At 35.5% G+C, this 22851-nt stretch overlaps 1 pseudogene; it reads left to right on the top strand.

Moving 5' to 3' along the window:
- Positions 1-18919: 18919 nt before the first annotated feature.
- Positions 18920-20254, top strand: LOC127696753 (dnaJ homolog subfamily A member 3, mitochondrial-like; annotated as a pseudogene).
- The last annotated feature ends 2597 nt before the right edge of the window (positions 20255-22851 follow it).

The raw sequence follows: 22851 nt of genomic DNA, 5'->3' as shown, positions 1-22851 counted from the left end.
TATTTATATTCAAGACATTTACAAAACATTTTTCTAAAAAACTACCACAAAAATTTGCCTGATTTAACTTTTATAAAGTCAAATGACAGTTTAGCTTATGCTACTTAGAAAGCTGTGACTTCAGATATTATGTGTCTATGATATTCAATTAAATAGTCAGTATTTTCTGTCAAGACAAATTACATTTAGTAATAAATTATTTTCTCCCATCAAATATAAAACAACTATATTCATCACATTTTCATAATAGCATAAATATTATATTAAATTCCAAAAATGATAATTTAGCTAAATTTATAAATTACCAAGGAATAGTTTTCACAGTGATACTAATGTAAAATTTGTAAAATTTGCATAGAACTAAGTTAGAATATTATTCAGTATATATCATCAGTAGCTTTTAAATAATGTTTTCAGTAAAATAATTTCTCATTTATATATAAGAATAAAACACAAAGAAAAACATAAATATAAATTATTTGATATAGAACTTATAGGCATACACATTGAATTGTGAAATCCAAAAAAAGCCCAGCCTTGCTATGATTGTATTTTACTATATTACAAACACATTGTGTTCTGAATTTATTATAAGAATATAGCCTATTTGTTTTTAAGTTCATTTCCCTTGGGATACTGTGGAAGTAAATGGATAATCCATAGCTTGATTTCACACAATTAGGCATCCCAGTATGCACTGGGAATAGAGCAAATGAAAGAATGAGAGCATTGGTAACATAACTCCCTGCAGGCTCATTAATGGCTGTGTCATGAACCATTACAAGCCTTCAGATCAGAGAGCTCAGAAATGCATGCTGTGGCATACCACATTCATTGAAATATAGCATAATGCATTTTCTAGTCCTCTAATCTATACTAACCTTCCCTCTTAAAAGCCATTACAATTATAATTCATGCATAGACTAGAATTAATTTATAGTATTTTCATGTATGAAACACACTTGGAAGTAGGAAGATACAAATATATGAGTAATTGAAGCTTTTAAGAGTCTTCTGATTCCCAATAATGACATGATATGGGGCAAGTCTATTCTCAAAAACCACACACCCTTTAATACAAGATTTTGTGTACTCTTTCAAAATGTATAAGGTAATGAAAATTTTATAGTGATCACATTATATTAAAAGTTTTGCCTTGTGTGAAAATATAACTGTTAGCAATATAGACATATTCAATTTATCACAAAACCTCTAATCTTGTCACTCTGGCACATAATATAAAACAGTGAATTCACAGTTCAGAAGACCATGTAATAAAGAGAAAAGGCAGGAATACGAAAAAATGTGAAAACCATGGTTATACCTAAACATCATGAATATCACAGATATATGAAGTGCATCATGATAGATAAATTTAAGTTTAATTCTTTTTTACTATGCACACATGAATACATGTATATGCAGTTGCCATTGGAGAGCAGAAGGGTACATCAAATTTGCTGGTGCTTGAGTTTGGATCACTCAGACTACCAGATATAAATGTGGATATTGGGAACTGAATTCTGGTCCTCTTCAAGAATAGCAAGCTTCCTTATCCACAGAAACATTTCTTTAGCCCCAGTATTAACCATTTCATAATGCAGTAGAGAGCAATTACTTATTTACATTATTAAATTAAGGTTTGGTATGCTTAATAATGTATTCATGGTTATCTTTTAATTACATATTGAAGTTCATATTAAATGCATTACATAGTTATTATAGGTAATACAATATAAAATGCACAACCAACCTCAACATATTTATTGTCAAAAATGAAATACAGATTATAGTTCATCTACATAATGTCACTAAATGTAGACCAGAGCAAACAATGCATGCACTGACTTCTGTAACTTTTGGCATACACACACACACACACACACACACACACACACACACACACACACACACACATATATATATATATATATATATATATATGAAGTATATATCTATGTCTATGTCTATCTTTAATACAAGTATATAAATGGATAACACATATCTTATATATACTAATTTATATATATATTTCTCTGTCTTTCTAAGTAAATGCTATATACATTGTACTGGTTAGTTTTCTGTGTCAACTTGACACAGGCTAGAGTTATCACAGAGAAAGGAGCTTCAGTTGGGGAAGTGCCTCCATGAGATCCAGCTGTGGGGAATTTTCTCAATTAGTGATCAAGTGGTAAGGGCCCCTTGTGAGTGGTACCATCTTTGGGCTGGTAGTCTTGGGTTCTATAAGAGAGCAGGCTGAACAAGCCAGGGGAAGCAAGCCAGTAAGGAACATCTCTTCATGGCCTCTGCATCAGCTCCTGCTTCCAACCCTGCTTGAGTTCCAGTCCTGACTTCCTTTTGTGATGAACAGCAATGCAGAAGTGTAAGTTGAATAAACCCTTTCCTCCCCAACTTGCTTCTTGGTCATGATGTTTCTGCAGGAATAGAAACCCTGACTAAGACAAAGGTACCAGAAGTGGGGTATTCCTGTGACAACCTGACCATGTTTTGGGGAGGATTATGGAAGGACTTTGGAACTTTGAGCTAGAATAGCTGTGGAAAGTTCTGTAGGAGCTTGGATGACAATGTTACAAACAGTGCAGAAGATGGAGGCCTGGTTTGTGAAATTTCAGAGGGAAGAGTAAAGACTCTTAAAGTGGCCATGTATTGATTGTGAAGATTCTGTGGTTTTGGTTAGTTGGGACTAAAGAATCATCTGTAAGTAACAAGATACCAGAACCACTAAAGCAAACCTTTGTGTTACTGGGACTATTGATGCTGGTTAGCTGGAGCTAAGAAATTAACGGTGAATAAGAAGAGACCAGCAGCACTGAGATGGAATCTTGGAAGTGTTTTCTGAGAGCACAGAGAGTGTGTTCCAGAGATAGCCACAGTTATATTTTGTGCTGTGGCTGGACTTGGTACTGTGTAAGAGTCAACCAGATGGTACTGGTTTTGGGGTCATGAAGATCAGCTGAGGCTCTTTGCACAGTGAGAGGCCACGGAAGGCCATTGGTGAAGGTGCAGCCTCAGTTGCAATTGATGACCCAGGACTTGAAGGGGTCATGCATAGGGACAGAGGCTTGTCACCATGAAGAGAGCCTATGAGAGGCTATTGCTGAAGCCTAATTACAGTAGAAGTCACAGTGTTTTGGAGATGCCAGTACCATATGATGACCACCAAGAACAGCAGCAGCAGTGGAGTATAGGCAGCTGGATCCTAGAAGACAAGCTGTGTGCTACAAAGGGCAGGACTGAAGGAGTGACCCAAGCCCTTGGAGGAGCCCAGAATATCGTGAGTTGGATCCCAGACAATGGACATTTGGAGTTTGAGTTTTGATTTTGGTTGTGACTGTACCCTGATATGTTTCCCTCTTTAAGGAAGAAAGTATTTTATTGGAGCCCACAGTTAAAAGACTTTGAACTTTTAAAAGACTTTGAATTTTAAAGATATTGGATATTTTAAGGTGATTGAACTTTTAATATGTAAAGACTGTGGGACTTTTAAAGTAATTTAGATCTTGGGGATAAATAAGAAAGTAAGGGTTGAGGCTTAATAGTGATGTGTTTGTGTGTCAAGTTGACAAGGGGTCAATTTTACTGGCTAGTTTTGTGTGTCAACTTGACACAGGCTGGAGTTATCACAGAGAAAGGAGCTTCAGTTGGGGAAGTGCCTCCATGAGATCCAGCTGTGGGGCATTTTCTCAATTAGTGATCAAGTGGTAAGGGCCTCTTTTGGGTCATACTACCTCTGGGCTGGTGCTCTTGGGTTCTATAAGAGAGCAGGCTGAACAAGCCAGGGGAAGCAAGCCAGTAAGGAACATCTCTTCCTGGCCTCTGCATCAGCTCCTGCTTCCAACCCTGCTTGAGTTCCAGTCCTGACTTCCTTTTGTGATGAACAGCAATGCAGAAGTGTAAGTTGAATAAACCCTTTCCTCCCCAACTTGCTTCTTGGTCATGTTGTTTGTGCAGGAATAGAAACCCTGACTAAGACATACATGTAACTGCCTACAGAGTCTAGATGAATGCATTGATAGATGCCTTGGAACTACACTTACTAATAATACTGAGAGCTAAGGTTGGGCTCCTATGACTTCAGCACCAATAAATTTTATTCATCATATCAAAACTTATATAATATCTTACACACCAACAAATATGTAGTAAGCAATAAATAAATGCCTTAAACTAATATCGATTTAAAATAACCATGATCCTAACTTCAAAGCTCATAACTGTTCATTCCATTTCTCAAACTAAATCTAAAAGAACTGAATAGCTTTGTTGAACTATCATGTAGTTTCAAACACATATTTATTATTTAAATATTATCATAACAATATATTCTTTATAATAGTTGTATAAAATATTAATGGAAAAATCTGCATACTTTATATAACCAGAAATTTAGTTAATATGAATCAAAATAATTTTAGCTTAGTCAATTTGTATGACTTAAAATTGTTTATACAAGATAACTATTTTTATCTTCAACTGATTCTGTTAAGGTTAGCATAGTTTTGATTCATAAAGGAAAACAGAGGGATATTCTGACAGATGCAGACTCACTGCTTAGAAGGTATTTTAAACATTATGAATCTCACACTATGGTAAATGTGTGAAGAAGCATATTCAACATTGAAAACAGTCTTATGCACATTTGTCCCAGAGTCTAGATCATCAGTTGATAGCATATGGCAAGCTCATCATACATAACTAGGAAATAATTTTTGTGAAGACTTTGAGGAAATATCTATGAATAAACACAAGATTACTTTAATGAAAATTAATAATGAGAAGGTAACATTGGAACTATTTTCACGGCTCTTGCACCATTTCTGGATTTTCTTTCTGTGTTCTCTTCTAGGACTCCTAATATAGTTTGAAACACTTGTTTACTTTCTCTAGAATGACGTTCAAGATATTACTAAGAATTCACCATATTGGTGTAAACTAACTTTAACTCACAATTTTTATCTATTTAAAATATATAATGTATTGAATAAAAAATTAGCCAAACCAGGCTTGTAATGCAGTCAGCTAGAGGACACTTTACCTAGAATATTTAAAACCCTTGCCTTAACCGTGAGTATTAAGACACCAACTATATATATATATATATATATATATATATATATATATATATATATATATATATATATGTCAGATTTCATATGTGTATACATATATATATATATATATATGTATGTATGTATAAGTATACATTTTCACATCAGGTACACTTGCATAGACATTTTCAATATATACACATACAAAAAGTCATCCATATATGAGTTCATACAGTGTCAAGAGTCTTTGATCTATAGAAAATATAAAAGTTTACTCTTATTTATTATAAAATAAAATGGATTGTGTTGTGATAATAATGAGACTAGCTGTTTTCTTCAAGTGCACCCTTAATTCTCATGCATAATTTGGTGAAAATTTGATATCTCCAGAATAATGAATTTAGCATATCTTCTTCATCAAAGATAAGAATATCTATGCATTCTGAAGCCACAAAATAGAAACCTGCCAGAATTCCTAAGTATTTGAAGTATAATGGAGGACAAGAGCCAGGTTATATGGGAGAAATCCACACTGATCACCCACTGTGCTAAAGAAACACCTATTTGCAGCCCTAATAGAATTAACATCATCTACTGGAGATGAAATATTAACAGATAACTGCTCCCCACAACAATGCAGTAGATCCAAAAATAGACATTGAGCGAAAGATGGCAAAATCAAGAGTATTAATTCCATGTAATTATGTATTTTATGTAGTTCAGAAAATGCAAAACTCATTGCATAGTGATAAAAATCATAAGCAGTGTTATTTTCAGGGCTAGAGACAGGTTGATGGCTTCCTGGTTGCTGGTAGTTTTCTATTTATTGATCTTCATGGTAATTAAATAGGTGTATTTGCTTAGGAATAATCATTCTGTCATTCATCTATAATAGCTATAATTTGCAATGTGTATGTTACCATTCAATTTTGTAAAGAAACAAGAAGGAGTAGTAGTTCCTTTATGAGAAATGTTTTGAAGAAAAGTGTTGCCACCTAGCACACATAGCTGCATAAGGATCAATAACATTTAGCAGCCATTAAAAAGATATTTTTAGGAAAAAGAGCAAAAAGAATCAAAAGCATACAGTATCCATACACCACTCACAGAAGATAACATTTTTTAAAGTCACAAAAATTAATGTACAAATAAGCTTATACTGATAAATAAAATATTGTGACAATTTTCTTCACTGTATGTGTAATACATTTTTTAATGAGATGAACATGTTTGTCCTAATTTTACAAGTTTCTTTTATAGGCAAGTGGTTCAAGTCAAATATCTTTCAATACTCTATTTTCCAAACACATGTGTTTTACTTTATTCTTTTATTTTCTGATACTATAAAACAATATCATAGTTTGCTCCTCACCTTTCTGGCCAGGGAAGGCCCCCTTATACTACTCCTTGAACCCTTTATCATTCATGTCCTTTGATATTGTTACTACATTTATAGTCATTTGTATTTAAAATACATATACACATATGAATACGTTCCTAACTACAACCTATTGTGTCTGTGTAATGTTACTTTTATGTTTCCAGGATTCACCTTCTGGTATAGGGTAATTGATTGGTGTGTTCTTCCCTGAAAAAAACTATTTCTCCCACTTTAAGCATTTTTCAGTTGCATTTTTGTTCTCACTTAATTGCTTCTCAGCATGCACTTTGGCGTGTCTATTGTTGTCATCCCAGTTCATGCCTAGATAGTCATGTTGGTGACACTTCATGGGTTCACCTTGTTACATAAAATTTCTAATGAAAACAAATATGTGGGGAATAATAATACCTAAAAGATAGAGCTAAGAAAATAGTGTATATTATTTCAAGGCAATTACATAGTACCATAAGATTACTGGCTTGAAATAATGAATTCAAAATTTCTCTCTGTATACCACAGGTGGCTCCACATAGCCAATTGAATAGAAAAGCAGTCAGTTAACGGTGGGTTATAATAAACATGGAACTAAATGTTGGGATATGGGGCGGACCAGATGTGACCAAATATATTATAATCATGTGTGAGATGTATGGATTCAGCAAACAATTTTTTACATATGATTTGATATTTCAATTTCTACTCCAAGCATCTGGCACCATTTCATAAGATAAATGTCTTAACAAAATAAGAATTGTATCTTCCTCCTCCTAGTCTAAGCCCCCAATGCTTTCTCAGCTCCCTTGACGTCTTAAATCATTAAATTTCTATTCTTCAACCAGCAGTTATTATGAGCCTACCTAATTTCTTTCTCAGCCCGTTTATTCTTTGAGTAGAGGAAGGCTACTGATTTGATTAATTTTGTATCCAGCCACTTTCCTGAAATTGTTTATCAGCTGTAGGAGTTCTCTCATGGACAATTTGGGGTCACTTAAATATAACATCTTTTGATCTGCAAATAGTGATAACTTGATTTCCTCCTTTCCAATTTGTATTACTTTGATCTCCTTTTGTTGCCTAATTGCTCTGGCTAAAACTTCAAGTACTATATTTAATAGATAGGTGGAGAGTGGGCAGCCTGGCCTTGTCCCTGGTTTTAGTGGGATTGCTTCAAGTTTCTCTCCATTTAGTTTGATGTTTACCATTTGGCTTGCTGTTTTTATTATATGGTTTTTATTATATGTATGTATGGAGATTGAATTCCTATTCTCTCCAATACTTTCAGAATGAATGGGTGTCGTATGTTGTCAAAGGCTTTTTCAGCATCTAATGAGATGAGTATTTGTTTGTGTAATGGTTATGTTGATGAATTTCTATATATTGAACCATCTTTGTATCCCTGATATCGCCTACTTGATCAGGGTGAATGATGTGTTCTTGGATTTGGTTTACAAGAAGTTTATTGAGTATTTTACATCAATATTCATGAGGGAAACTTGTCTGAAGTTCTCTTTCTTTTTTGGATTCTTGTGTGGTTTAGCTATTAGTATAACTGTGGCTTCTTAGAATGTGTTAGTGTTCCTTCTGTTTCTATTTTATGAAATACATTGAGAAGTTTTGATATTAGGTCTAACTTGAAGGTATGATAGCATTCTGCACTAAAACTATCTGGTCCTGGGAATATTTAGGTTGGGAGATTTTTAATTACTGCTTCTATTTCCTTATGGATTATGGCACTGTTTAGATGGACTGCTTGTATAGTGATATAGTCTTTGCCTTCTGCATGTTTCTTTACTCTCTATTTTTGTATTTAAATTAAAATACATAATACGATAGTTTATTTTCTAATCCTGTCTATTTGGAGTTATGTAGATATCCAGGTAAAAGGTATTGGAAATATTTCCATCCTTTTATTGAAAATAATCTCTGTAATATTTTTATGGTATTCTTCTTCTTTGTCCATAATTTCTGAGAGATTCAAGTACTGTTCCCAAACTCTCCCATGATTCCTTTGCATATATTTTAAATTTGATCATTGAGATTTACTGAAACTCAACAAAAATTGTGAAGAACTAAGGCCGAACATTCTCAAATTGTTCCTAAACATTAAGTAGAAAGACAGTTTGAAACTAACTTTACAAGGTCTGATTTACCCTAACACCAAAACCAGCCAAATCCAATATTTATCAATTATATGCTCATTGTAAACACTGAAAATCTGTTTTGATTTATACGTCTAGATGATTAACCTTCCATTCAATAGTAAATGTTAGATTTTTATACTAACTTATTATTCAACAAAATACTTAGAGAACTTTCAGTATTTGTTAATTAAACAGGATTTCAAGCATTAAGTGATGAATACTTATACACTATGATAGACATTTAGATCATATGGTTATTGTGATAAGTAATGGAGATGAATCAAAATATTTCAAACGTAACTAGCTTATTTGCACTAAAAGTGATGAATAATGTCTAAAAACTTGGAATTAGTATTTCAAAAGTTATCTGTCACCCTTTGTTATTTGCTTCATTCTCTAAAATGGTCAAAAGTTATAGTCATGAAAGTTGTATGTGTTCCTCTCTAGAGGACTCAGCCACTGTGATAGTCATACCCAGGTTTCTATATATCTGTGTAAAGATATATTTCGATTTATATCATTGTGGAAATCATTTCCTAATGAAACTATATAACAGAAATTATGGTCTCACAACTCAAAATATCTGAGATATGAAGAGTTCAAGATTTTACACACACACACACACACACACACACACACACACACACACACACACACATAGTAATACACCAGTAAGCTCTTTGACATCTTTGTCAATTCTTGGAATGCATTCATGATTCAAGTGAAATAGAGTATCATTTCTTCTATGGAGCACTGTAGATTACAACACAAAAGGTAAGAATATACTGAATTATGCTACTGAAAAATTTATTTTCTGACAAGTTAAGTTTAAGAAGAAGGATTTGCCAGCAGTGTTATATTCTCTTGAACTGCAACTGGCTAAGCACTTATAACTCCAGGCCAAGTACTACGTTTCTGGCAGTTTCAGGCTTCCATTTGTAAAACAGTGTCAGAGGGTTCATGTAGACAGATGGATAAATGAACAAAAGCAAAATACCATCCTAAATTTTCTTCTTTTATCTTGGCTTGCCACCAAATAGGACTATATTTCTGTAGAAAAATGAAAAAAATCCTGGCACAATTTGTTTTCTTCCCATATCAGTTTTTTTCTCAGAATTTTACCTTCTCTAGAACATCTCCATTTCATAGACTGGATATTTTAGGAACATGTTAACAGCAAAATTCAACCAAGCTTTCTCTGTTTATATGCTAGTCCCTGGAAGAAAGTTTTATTTAGACATTCAACAATTAAATTTTTTTCTTTTTATGGGGTAAGCTGCATTCATTTAGGGTAATATAGGTAATGTATGTGAGCTCTAACCTTGACTGACCATTTGCCTGAGAACATATAAGGTCACACATTCATGGAAAAACCACATTAAGTTCCAGGAAGACATGTCTAATGAAGCCTTTTCAATATGCTGACCTCAGATTTTAACCACAAATAATTTGAGATGACAAACTTCTCTTTAATTCTCAAGTCTGAGGGGGTTTTATGTAGATGATACAACACTCACACACACATACACACAAACACACACAGAGACAAAGAGAGAGAGAGAGAGAGAGAGAGAGAGAGAGAGAGAGAGAGAGAGAGAGAGAGAGAGAGAGAGAGAGAATGAATAAATTCAGTTTGATATTTTCAGCCTTAAAAAGCTGTTCTTTTTAGCACAGTTGGTCTAGCTATCTATGTTATGTATATCAACAACAAATTTCAAATAATTATATTAACAGGAAATCCCAGAAATCAACTGGCCAAAAGAATGAATTGAGGATTGTAGCAGGGCATACAAGACAGTGATTGCTTGGAAGCTATGTGATTGCTCATTGAGCTTAAAGTGCAGTACTTGATGCTTTGCCATGAAAAGATATTTTTCTCATTGAAGATGTAAAATGTAATGTCTTTTACAATTAATAAAAAGGACACAGACTTCAAGGGGTTGTGAGGAGCACATATCTGTGAAAAAAAAACAGTTTATTAATCAGATGCCAATATTCTGTATTGTTTTGAAATGATCTGAAAAAGACACCTTCCTAGTTATTTAATAAGCTACTTAAAATAGCAATAAAACATATGAAAAGAGAAGGGAAGGTGTGGGATTTCAGTCAGCATAAACTCTGAGCATGATGTCAGAATGAGATCAGGATAAGCGCACTTACAAAGGCTAGGGATAGAGAGGGAATGAGAATACAATGTGTGAGGAACAATCAATGGGTGTGACTCCTTAGACTGAGAGTTGAGTAATAGAAAATATTAGGATATAGTTAGCAGCAAGAATTCAGAAGGAGAAGCACAAACATTTAGGAGTAGTATGGAAGAGACAGCACGGCTTTTATAGAGGAGGATTTCTTGATAAAAATAGTGTTTAGACAATGCAGGGTATGCATCTCCATGGTATTTTAGTTTTATGACTGTAAATCAAAGATAATGAAATATGACTTATGGGGAAATTGAGACATTAATTACAAAAGCTAATATTTGCAAGGAGCTTTAAGAAATGCTAAATTTGGAGTTTTATTGCCTCTGACTTCAGAGCATTTGAATTCTCCCTCTGATGAATTTCTGTTTATATTTTCTGCAGTTACTTCTGACTGTGCTTTTTAAAAAATGAGATTTCTGGGAGCATTTCTGGAAATGAAGCCTCCTGGGAGAGCAATGGGTGCTTTTGAGCACCTTGGCAATATAAAAACCGGCAAATATCTCATGACTGGCAAGGTCGCAAGGAAAAGTTTCAAAGAGTAATAGACAACCACAGACCATTTTTCTGTCTAGCCATTCTCTTTTGTTCAAATTTCAGAGTAAAGCTTTAGTCTATCCATAGGAAAATGAAGAAGAGTCATATAGCTAGTTGAAAAAGTAATTAAAAGAATCAGAATCGATTGCTAAATGTTTATTAAATGTTTCTAACATTTTATTATGATTAAAAGTAATGTTGTGGGATGACAAATCAGTTTGTAAAGAACTTAAGTAACATAAAATACACTTAATATGTTTAAGTACAAAGTATATTGATTCCTAAAATATGTATTATTCTTGCATGGAAATTTATTCCAGTCTTAGATAAAATATATGAAGAAAAGCTTTATCAGTTTTTTTTTCATTTTTTTCAGTTTTTTTCACATCAGTTAATCTACAGTGATAATTATAGCTCAAATAATAAAATTCTGAAAATTTTGTAACATAAAATTATTTCAAAAACATCTACTAATACACATTATAGTAGCCAAAGGACAGTATTCACTGTACTCTGCTTGTCATGACTTTGAAGAAAGAAATGTACCAAATGGTATTCGGGCTGCTTCTGAGGATTCATGCCAGTTTGACAGAGCCCCATGACTTCTGGATTGAGCCACTACTACTGATTCTTGCTTAATATTTGTTGAATGGACTAAACTATCATAATTGATTCATGTTTGGTGTTTTGTACTGGACTGATGATATCCTTATAACAAAGATCGGAATCACCCCAAGGAACTACTTCTAAACAGGTGCATATACTCTTGAGGCCTAGAAGAGAGGGTGAAACATTTAAGAGCCCTTATTAAAGCAAATTTAGAAAAATATAAGCCTGGTTCATGGGTGGGAGATGAGTATCCAAAGACCCAAACAGTATTAGAAGAGTGGTTGACTGCTTAAGGCTACTGAAAAAGGAAGAGTCCCTTTGGGGATGTGGCCATTGGTAGGTTGCTTCTACCATTGGGTGGTCATACAACCATGTGCCTATAAGCAACCTTAGCTGGGCTCTAGTTATGTCTTAACTACAATATTAAATAAAAAAGGAATATGTAGCTGGAACAATATGAGGTAGGGGATGCTAATTGTAGAAGGAAGTGCCCAATGGATATTATCAATATACTTTTATCAATGTATAGAAGTTCCAAAGAATAAACCATTATAAAACAGTCTTTTCACATTTCCACTGCAGGTTATAATATAAGGAGTCCATGTATTTCTGGGAAACACAGGGTTTCAGAACACTAAGTACTCTGCCACTCTGCAACTTCCCAGTCTTGTGTAGTTATATTTATTAATGTCTACCTGCTTTCATTTCATAGGGTTTTCACTTCAAAGGATTGAAAATTATCCTATAGTTCCCTGGAACAGAGATGTGTAATAAATAAAATAAAATAAAATAAAATAAAATAAAATAAAATCACAAATTTTGCAATAAAGAATTCTGACAATATATGAATTTTATAATTGCAGAAATGTGAAATATTATTAAGGTAATATAAGTATATGGGAAATTTTACTATCACACACTTGAAAATATGGAAAGCAAAGTTAAGGTTTTAATATTTGTAAGCAAAATGTTTCTGCTTTTCAACTCTCACAAATCTCTGTCCATATCCAGTGTATCAGGGATATATTTGAGGTAACAATTCATCCACCTGTACATGGGTATCATTAAATAGATTAAATTAAATGGTGGAAGCTCTTTATAATAAAATGAATGTGGTTCTCTTTCTTGTTAATTGTATTAAATAAAATCCTCTCTTGAGACTAAGTCATTAAATTTATTCTCTCAACCTAGAAAATAGAGCCATTATATATTCAAGCTAATCAATACAAATGCCCAATTAAAGCAACTCAGACCTAAATAATGTTCCTGTTCAAGTGATGTTTTATTTGATACAGCAAAAGAGATTGATTTAGTAGACAATAAATTATGTTTTCTTGCTTTCTATACACACACACACACACACACACACACACACCTATGTATATGTGTGTGTGTGTGTGTGTGTGTGTGTGTGTGTGTGTATATATATATATATATATATAATGCATATACTGAATTGCAAAGACACAATCAAAGGAAGTTAGAATATAAGAATATTCTATCACTTAATGCCATAAATAATGGGGTAGCAATAGAAATGTCATATAATCACTGTCAGAATTATTTATAACATTATTCCCTGAACAAAACTTTATTAGGTATAGAGACTAAAACATGTTCCTGTTATCTAAAATCAAATAATCTCCAATTGAGTAAAAATCATCTTAAAACACATAAATCAGGTATAAGAAATATCAGACAAAAAGACCTTCACAAAACCACAGAGAGATGCCAGAAGCCTGAAATGAGGGATGCATTTGCAGGATTTCCAAGTCATTCAAAATGCTTAAATAGGCTATTTAATGCTATTCTACCCCACATGTAAGAACCTTGCAAGAGTCTGCATTTGTCTCCATGTATTGTTTTGAAAAATGGTTTTCTGTCTATAAAATGGCATTAATATCTACCATATAATTAATACAATGTTTATTAATAAAAGTGTATTAATAAAATTTTATTAATAAAATAATAAATTTTATTTATTTTTACTGTCCTTTTCATATGCATGTATTTATATGTTTATGTATATGTATGTATCACTACATATGTACATTCAGCTAATCAGTATATGTCTATGTGTCAGGTCAAAGACTGACAATAATAATCTTTCTCAGTGTCACCTCCAATTAATCTCTGATACAAATTCTTAGTCATAAGACTTCTTGGCAAACCTCATCTTACTGGTCAGTTTACTCACAAAGAAATTGGAATGGTGGAAGTTAGGGTGAATTTAAGCAAAACATATTATATTCATATGTAAAACTCTCAAACAATGAATTTAAAAACAAATTTGAAGGAGCTTGAATAGTAATTTTTATAATAAACACAGTATGCATGGTGTTATTTTAGTGAGAGGCAAAACAATACATTCTAAGTATTTTCAGACTTATATTCTTATTTTGTGAATGCTTTTTGATTCCTAATTTGTTTGGTATTCACACATGCACTCAACCTTAGTGTTTTCTTATAAATCTGTCACTGTATAATTTGTGTGTCTGTGTGTTACAGTGCTGATTACCTTGTCACTTTCACTGTCAATGTAGAATTTATGTCAATGAACCATATTTATTACAAGTGATAGAATTTTCAGGTAGGAAAGCAGAATGGCATGAAAATGATTTTTTAAGAGTGGTGGAGAGATGGTGAGAAGTTTATTAGCACCTTCAAGTCTTCCAGAAGACTCACATTCAGTTGCCATCCCCTGTCTTACTCTGTTGACTTGACTGTAGCTAAGGCTGCAGGGAATCTGGTGCCTTTGAACTCCATAAACATAACTCTTTGAACTCCACAAGGGGGCAAACAAATGCATAAACATATACATATTCACATAAACAAAAGATTTAAAATTGATGTTAGATTGTACACAATAATTCTGCTTATTTAATCTCTGAAGAAAACTATTACCTTTTCACTAAATTAATATGTAGTATTTCTCTTCAAAATTTAAATTCTAGAAAATTTTTAGTCTTTGAAATTATAATCCTGATATTATCTGATAATATAATTTCTACAATATATCTTCTCAGAGTTGAAGAGGTCAATCAATGTGCAAAAGGCTTAAAATGTTGTTAATGTGTTCTTAATGTGCTGTTAAATAAAATAATATAGATTCAGAAAGATACCACTTAATAAAATATAATAAAATAATTATAAATATTGGAGACAAAAGAGGTCAATTGGTTGAAAATACATTTTTCTTGAAGTGTCATAATGAATCAGATTATTTCGTACAAATGATACATACTGATTTAAAAGAAAAATTATGAAGCTGGAAAGATAGATCAGTGGTTAAGAGCACTGGATTTTTTTTAAGTATAGAATAGAGTTTATTCAGGGCAGAGGATGGGAGTTAATGGGGTAGTGAAGGCGGAGAAAGGCAGAGAGAGGGGGAGAGTAGAGAAGTAGAGGATGGTGGAGAGAGGGGGGAGGGGAGGAGAACCCAAGAGGGGCAAGAGAGATAAGGGGCCAGAGAGAGTAGTAAGAGCTAAGAGAGGGTTAACAATGACTTTTTTAAATTAACCATTGTGTTCATTCATTGTATTCATATTCAAGATGTATAAAATGATATACTGATGGCTACATCAGCCATCCTACCTTAGGATTTAAAAAAGAAGAGATGGGTAATTTAAATGAATTCTATACTCTTTCTAAGCAGCCCTTAACAATGAGCATAACTTACTTCTTCCCAAAAAGGGAATGATATCCCTTTTCCAGGTTACTTCTTCACAAACCTCCCATCTCATACCCTCTCTCCCTTCTTCCCTTTGCCTCAATGAGGGTGAACCTCCACCCACTCACCCACTCCCATCTCAACACTCTAGCATCCCCCTTTCCTGGGGCATCAAGCCTCCACAGGACTAAGTGCCTCCTCTCTCACTGATATCCAGATTGAGTCCCAGAAGGTGCATGATATATCACAACCACCTGTAACCCAGTTTCTGGGAATTGCATTCCCTCTTCAATCAACTACAGGCTTGTATGCATATTGTACAGAGACATACATGTAAGCAAAACACCCATGCACACAAAACAAAAAAATGATTTCATAATTAAAAATTTGGTAAACAAATGAAATAAAAATAGTTTCACAGAGTTTATAAAGAAAATTCACATATTTTCATTCCCTACTTAATATCTGCTAAGATGATATGTATATAGGATTCTCATGTGCAGTAGGAGATCCATATTATTATAGAATTTAATCCTTTAAAGCTAGAATACTTGGAGCCATTTGAGACTAAGTTTCTGTTCCTATTAGCAGGCTGGTTGTACACAAAGAAAATGTCTAGCTTCATAAGAACATAAGCATCAAGATTATAAAAGCAACCACCTTTTATATTCCTTTCTAAACTATAGGTGGTACAGAGGCCTTCCTTTCATGTTATCTTGAAATTATTTGTTGCAAATGACATCTAATTGTTTAGATACATTCACAAGTAACCTTAAGGAAATTTTGGAGTCAGTTGAATTCTCACTGTATTTTGTTGCTTTGGACAAAAACCCAGTTGTACTGATATGACTTGGTTTGGGTCGTTCTTTATTAGAGTTTGGGTTTTGACTAGACTGGTATGCATATATATGTCTGCTGTGTCAGTAGCCTTCTGACTCATTAAGGGGTACATCAAAGTCAATGATTCAGAGGGAGCCTCCTAACTTCTACTTTCTGGATAATGTCAGAAGTTGTATCTTTGAGTGGTCAATTCAATGTACAGTGTACAGAAGTCTAGTTTTCCAATAAAGCTTTCCACTAAATGCTTTTCTGCTATGTATAGTGAGTGTCACTGCTCAGTGTTAAAGAAAGCAAGACTGAATTTAAAACTGCCTATATTGCTGTGATTGAACACAATAAAGAATATGGGATGCACCTAAATGTGTTTGGATTTGCATTAACAAAATAAAACAGTTTCCTTGAAATAACTCCATTTGAAAGACAGTATAAAAGCCTAATACCTTAGAAGCTTCTTAGCATAGATACATATCTGAAGGTGGTTTAAAAGAAACTGGCAAATGAAAGGGAATAGTCAGTCCTGACTGGATATCTCTTGTCACCAAATGAAGCTTCAAATGCCAGGATAGGATATCTCTCTGTGTTGTTATGCAAAAGAATACCATGGGAATCACCAAGCAACCAAGGTTGTTGTCAGGACTACAGGTTTCTCTTCACAAACTCATAGGAAGGTCCCATTGCTGAAAATAACACCTACACAACTCGTTGAACATGAAGATATTGAGATGGCGCCTTCTTAGAACTTTCATTCCTATGAGCCCATGTTCTTGGTATAGGAAGGTATTCTACCCACTACCTCTTAAAGGAGAAACATAAACATCAACACAAACAAACCCCTTGATCTCTAATGGTACCCCTGAAAGATATGCAACCCTCATCTTCTCATTCCCAGTCAAAACAGAAAGGGTTCATGAGAGACCAGATAAAGAATTCCTTCAGCCCTTTGTTGAAATATTTCCCATAATTACAACTAAAAACTGTGTTGAAGTAAAATATTTTCCTTTCTTCTCCAAGAATACTTAACATGAATAAAGCTTTAAACATTATTCCTTTAAAGTATTTTATTTAATATAAAGTATTCCTTACAGAAAGCAAATGGGTTGGGAGTTTGTAGGCACACAGGAATTGAGGGCACCTAATCCACCAGGACTTAGGTTCTACCACAAGTACATGTCAGACCCATGTGGAACAACAGAGCCCTCCAGTTCTAAATCAGCAAACATACATTCTAGCTACATTGAACCAGGAAGAAATATTTAAAGATATTATTTAAGCAGTCTATAAGCATATGAGTATAAAATATTGCATTAAACTATCTCAATTACAGATGTCTTAATAGGAAGTCTTAAAAAGAGAATTGTCTACACAGCTGTGTGTAGGTATTGTTTTTCCTGTTTCCAAACTTAAATAAAATAACTAAAAATAATCATTTCTACAGTGGTTTTCAGAGAATCACAATATTGAGGAGATTCCAGCTGTTTGAAGGATATGATGTTGTAAGAACAAATTACCCTCAGGATATTTACTTTTATTAAGACCCGTGGATTCACTTTCTTAATATCGTCATGGATAAGACTGCTTAGATATTGGGGATATAGCCCTGGCAACAACATTTTAGAATTCATCATGATTCTATCTAAAATGTCAGTACTTCCTTTGAATTTATTACTTACATGAAAAGATAAACAAAGTCTATGAGAAAAGCTTTAGAGTTCAAATTTCATTATAAAATTTACAAACGATTTTAATCACTGTAGTGAGTACACCCTGAAGGTTGGTTCCCTCAAGTCCCTGATAAAAGACTATTATTAAGTGTGTGACATTTTCCCATTTTCCATGAGAAGATTTCTCATAAGCAGGAACATACATTTAGAATCCCAGCCATTCTTGTAAACATTTTTAAATGATGGTTCTCAAAGAACTGATGACAAGTGACAGTTTGGCCATTTGCCAAGATTCTAATCAACAAATTTAATGCAGTAAGTTCACTAGCTGTGTAACTGAGCTGATGAAATAATGTGTTCCTTTTAATGTGAAAGGTGTGTAGAGTAACTGCCAGGTAATTCGTTAATTTTATTCCTTTGACCATGCTCTGAGAACTCTCTGACCCCTGATATAAGAGGATCGCACACATATGCATGCACTATGGCTACAGAAAGCTCACATATCTAAATCACACCAAGGGAAAAAGCCTACCTCCAAAGAATTAGAAGTAAGGAATCCAGCGCTTGAGGGACTTGAGGGAACCAACCTTCAGGGTGTACTCACTACAGTGATTAAAATCGTTTGTAAATTTTATAATGAAATTTGAACTCTAAAGCTTTAACTTTCTTCTGTGAAAATTGGAGAACATCCAAGGAATGAAGAAGAAAGCTTGTAGGATAATGATTTAGGGTTAATGATTTTCTTTGGGAAAAAAATCTTTGATATAAAATGATAATTTTGGAGTGTGCAAGCACTATATTCCCGGGGGCAAGATGGCTCTTTTCTCCATGCTGGTTGTGGGTGTTGGTAGGGATACCCCTGTTCCACACACACACTCAGATTGGGGATTGCACAGGGGAGTAGGGCTGGGCAGTACCAAGAGAGACATAAGTGGAGGTATTCCTGTGCCACAGATAGAGCTTCTCTGCCTTCAGGATTTTCATGGGTGTTCACAGCCCAGAGACACTGCTGACATCGAGACCAAGTGTCTGACTCACAGGAACAAAACATTTCCCTTTTATTTGTACTGCCTCTTTCCACACATACACTTCTTTGGCCAAAGATATTTTTTTAATAGATATTAGGAATGACCTGAAAATGAAATGAAAGCCTATTAACAATTTGCCAAGAAATATCACCTACGCATGAATAAGGATGATCACTAAGCCAAGAACTTTTCCCTGGTGGCAGAAGCACATTAGGTGTTGAATAATGAAGTAAAGAGTAAGCAGCATGATGCTTAAGATTCTGCTGGATTTTATCCTGAGGCCAACAGCTCTGGGTAGAACGTCTGAAGAGGAGGTCTCTCTGTTGACCCTAAGGAGTGATAAGGAAGATCTTTGGCAAGTTCTCATCAGCCCGTTTGGCAGTTTCCAGACTGTGTTCAATCAACGCAAGGAATGCATCATGGAAATGACATTCAATCTAGCAGCTAAAGGTGGGACCCCAGTTCACTGTAAGCCACATATTGGATGCCAGTGAGTATTGTGATAGCAAGGGAAAACGGCTGGAAGCAACGTGCAGCATCCCCACTGCTGCAGAGCCTTGGGTATGGAAACCAGCAATACAGGGCCTTTTGTGATATGTTCCACCGGTCAGAGACATAGTGGATATTACAGCTCCTTGTGTGCTCTGCAGCAGAGCAGGAAAGGCAAGCAGAAACAAGAGACAACCCTTGTGCCTGCAGGAGCTGAAGATCATCAGATTATAAAGATGCCCGTGGGAAAACAAGACAAGCAAATCTGTTCTGGTGGGACACAGCACAGACATCCACATCCACCTCTTCATTTCAACTTCTCAAGCTATTCTTTTGGGCACAGTCAAGGCCCAAGGACAATATGAGACATCAATGTGACAATCCCTGCTGGGATTCAGACATATCAGAAGATTCCCTTGACTCAGGAAAGGCATGTCCCCAAATTAATTGCTGTGGCTATGACTATGGCTATGCTGACCCTCATATTCTTATGAAGATCAGAGTTCCAAAGAAGCTAACCAGTAGTCAGCAGAACCTGACCCTGAGCTATGTAGAAGACAAGATGGATGAGGAGGGGCCAGTGAATCACGTCACCCACATAAGCACTGAAAAACTGTCAACCTGGAAATGAGATCAGGAAGCAGCAAGCAGCCCTCTTCATGGCCAGGGGATCAGACACAAGAGGATCCCACAACAGTAGCTTTGAATCCCTTCCTACAGAGCCCTCTGAAACTCCTAACAAGAGCAGAACTATGTGATGACACCTTTCTGCATAGAAGCACATAGTAGACGGTGCCTAGGCCCTCAGACTGGTGCAAATATCCTACCTCATGGAAGGGGACTTGTTTCTTCTGGTTTAGGAAGGGTAAAACACTTGGACTCTTCTTACAACACTAAAAAAAAAAATCTGGAATCATAGGTAGTAGAGAGCTGAAAGAATTAAAGGCTGTGTTTATAGCTTAAAATAAAGCCTTAAGCTGCACAGTATTGTGAAGTAATATTTCTCTCAGCAAAGCTCATGGAGGTTCCGGGATAGGTCCTTCCTGAGGTATTCTTGGTCTTCTCTAGGATGGGGACAACAAACCCCACCATTCTCCCTGACAGGCTCTGATGAGGTGTCACCTTAGACATTTGTTGGTTGTTTGGTTGGTTGTGACAGTATCATGCAGTTGAAAAGTGGTTGCTAGGGCTCTGGGAGGCACATTTGTGGAACACAATCCCTCTATCCACTAGACCTCAGATGGCAGCTTGCCTGACAACTGAGTTAGACCATTCTAATCAGGTGTGTACAGTTTGTTTCCTGACCTGGTGGACCAAAGTTAGTTAGCATGGTCATGTGAGACAGCCTTCAGCCTCTGGAGACTTGACAGTAAGGGCTTGGTTATCCCCTATTACGTTGCTGATATTTGATTTTCAAAGTGAATTTAAATTACTCAGTGTTAAGATTCATTGTCTTCTGTTGTCCTGCAGGCAAAATGGTGGCGCATGCAGGCCCAGGCAAAAAACCTCCTGGCTGGGTTGGCGCCCCGATGCCCCCCCTCCCCCCCGAACAGCCAAGGGCATGGGTGCAGGCCAACGCCTGTCGGGCTCAGACCCCCGCGGTGTTGGCCTCGGATTATGTTTGTGTACCTCAGACTGTCCGATGTCACTGGATTTTGAAATCAAGATGGAGAGGCCGAGTTCTGAAGTGGCTTCCGTGCAGCGAAAGGCGCCGCAAAACCGCAGCTGTTTGCAGCCCGGCTGGTCAGTGAAGGTCAGTGGTTGTGGGCACAGGGCCTAACTGGACCCTGTGTCGCCTTGGTTCCACTGCTGATGGCCCTTCAGATGGACCAGTCACTGCTGTACTGCCGCCGCCGCCCTGAAGCTAATAGAAAAGAAACTGGGGAAGACCCTTGAGGACATCGGTACAGGGAGAAAGTTTCTGAACAGAATACCAATAGCGTATGCTCTAAGAGCAAGAATTGACAAATGGGACCTCATAAAATTACAAAGTTTCTGTAAGGCAAAAGACACCATCAAGAAGACAAATCGGCAACCAACAAATTGGGAAAAGATTTTCACAAATCCTACATCAGATAGAGGGCTAATATCCAATATATATAAAGAACTCAAAAGATTAGACTCCAGAAAACCGAACAACCCTATTAAAAAATGGGGTACAGAGTTAAACAAGGAATTCTCACCTGAAGAAATTCGGATGGCGGAGAAGCATCTTAAAAAATGCTCAACTTCATTAATCATTAGGGAAATGCAAATCAAAACAACCCTAAGATTTCATCTTACACCAGTCAGAATGGCTAAGATTAAAAATTCAGGAGACAGCAGGTGTTGGAGAGGGTGTAGAGAAAGAGGAACACTCCTCCACTGCTGGTGGGGTTCCAAATTGGTATAACCACTCTGGAAATCAGTCTGGCGGTTCCTCAGAAAACTGGGCACCTCACTTCCAGAAGATCCTGCTATAGCACTCCTGGGCATATACCCAGAGGATTCCCCACCATGTAATAAGGATACATGCTCTACTATGTTCATAGCAGCCCTATTTATAATTGCAAGATGCTGGAAAGAACCCAGGTATCCCTCAACAGAAGAGTGGATGCAAAAAATGTGGTATATCTACACAATGGAGTACTATTCAGCCATTAGAAACAATGAATTCATGAAATTCTTAGGCAAATGGATGGAGCTAGAGAACATCATACTAAGTGAGGTAACCCAGACTCAAAAGGTGAATCATGGTATGCACTCACTAATAAGTGGTTATTAACCTAGAAAACTGGAATACCCCAAACATAATCCACACATCAAATGAGGTACAAGAAGAAAGGAGGAGTGGCCCCTGGTTCTGGATAGACTCAGTGAAACAGTATTCGGCAAAACCAGAACGGGGAAGTGGGAAGGGGTGGGTGGGAGGACAGGGGAAGAGAAGAGGACTGATGGGACTTTCGGGGAGTGGGGGTCTAGAAAAGGGGAAATCATTTGAAATGTAAATAAATTATATCGAATTAAAAAAAAAAGGTTCATTGTCTTTTTTTCTGTGTAAATGTTTAGTAGGGGAAAGCCCAGTGTCTTTGGTGAAGGCCCTCCACCATGCACTGAACAACTTCATTTCCAGCCTCTGATGGAAACATGTGAGGATTTCTATGTGTTCCAAGGTCCTGGAGCTAGTTTAAGACAGGCTGATAAAAAACATTTTATCTGTAGTTTCTTTTCATTTATAATTTACAAAAG

The sequence above is a fragment of the Apodemus sylvaticus genome, chromosome 11 (genome assembly GCF_947179515.1).
Source record: "Apodemus sylvaticus chromosome 11, mApoSyl1.1, whole genome shotgun sequence".
Lineage (NCBI taxonomy): Eukaryota > Metazoa > Chordata > Mammalia > Rodentia > Muridae > Apodemus > Apodemus sylvaticus.
This window is presented reverse-complemented; position numbering and strand designations above follow the sequence as displayed.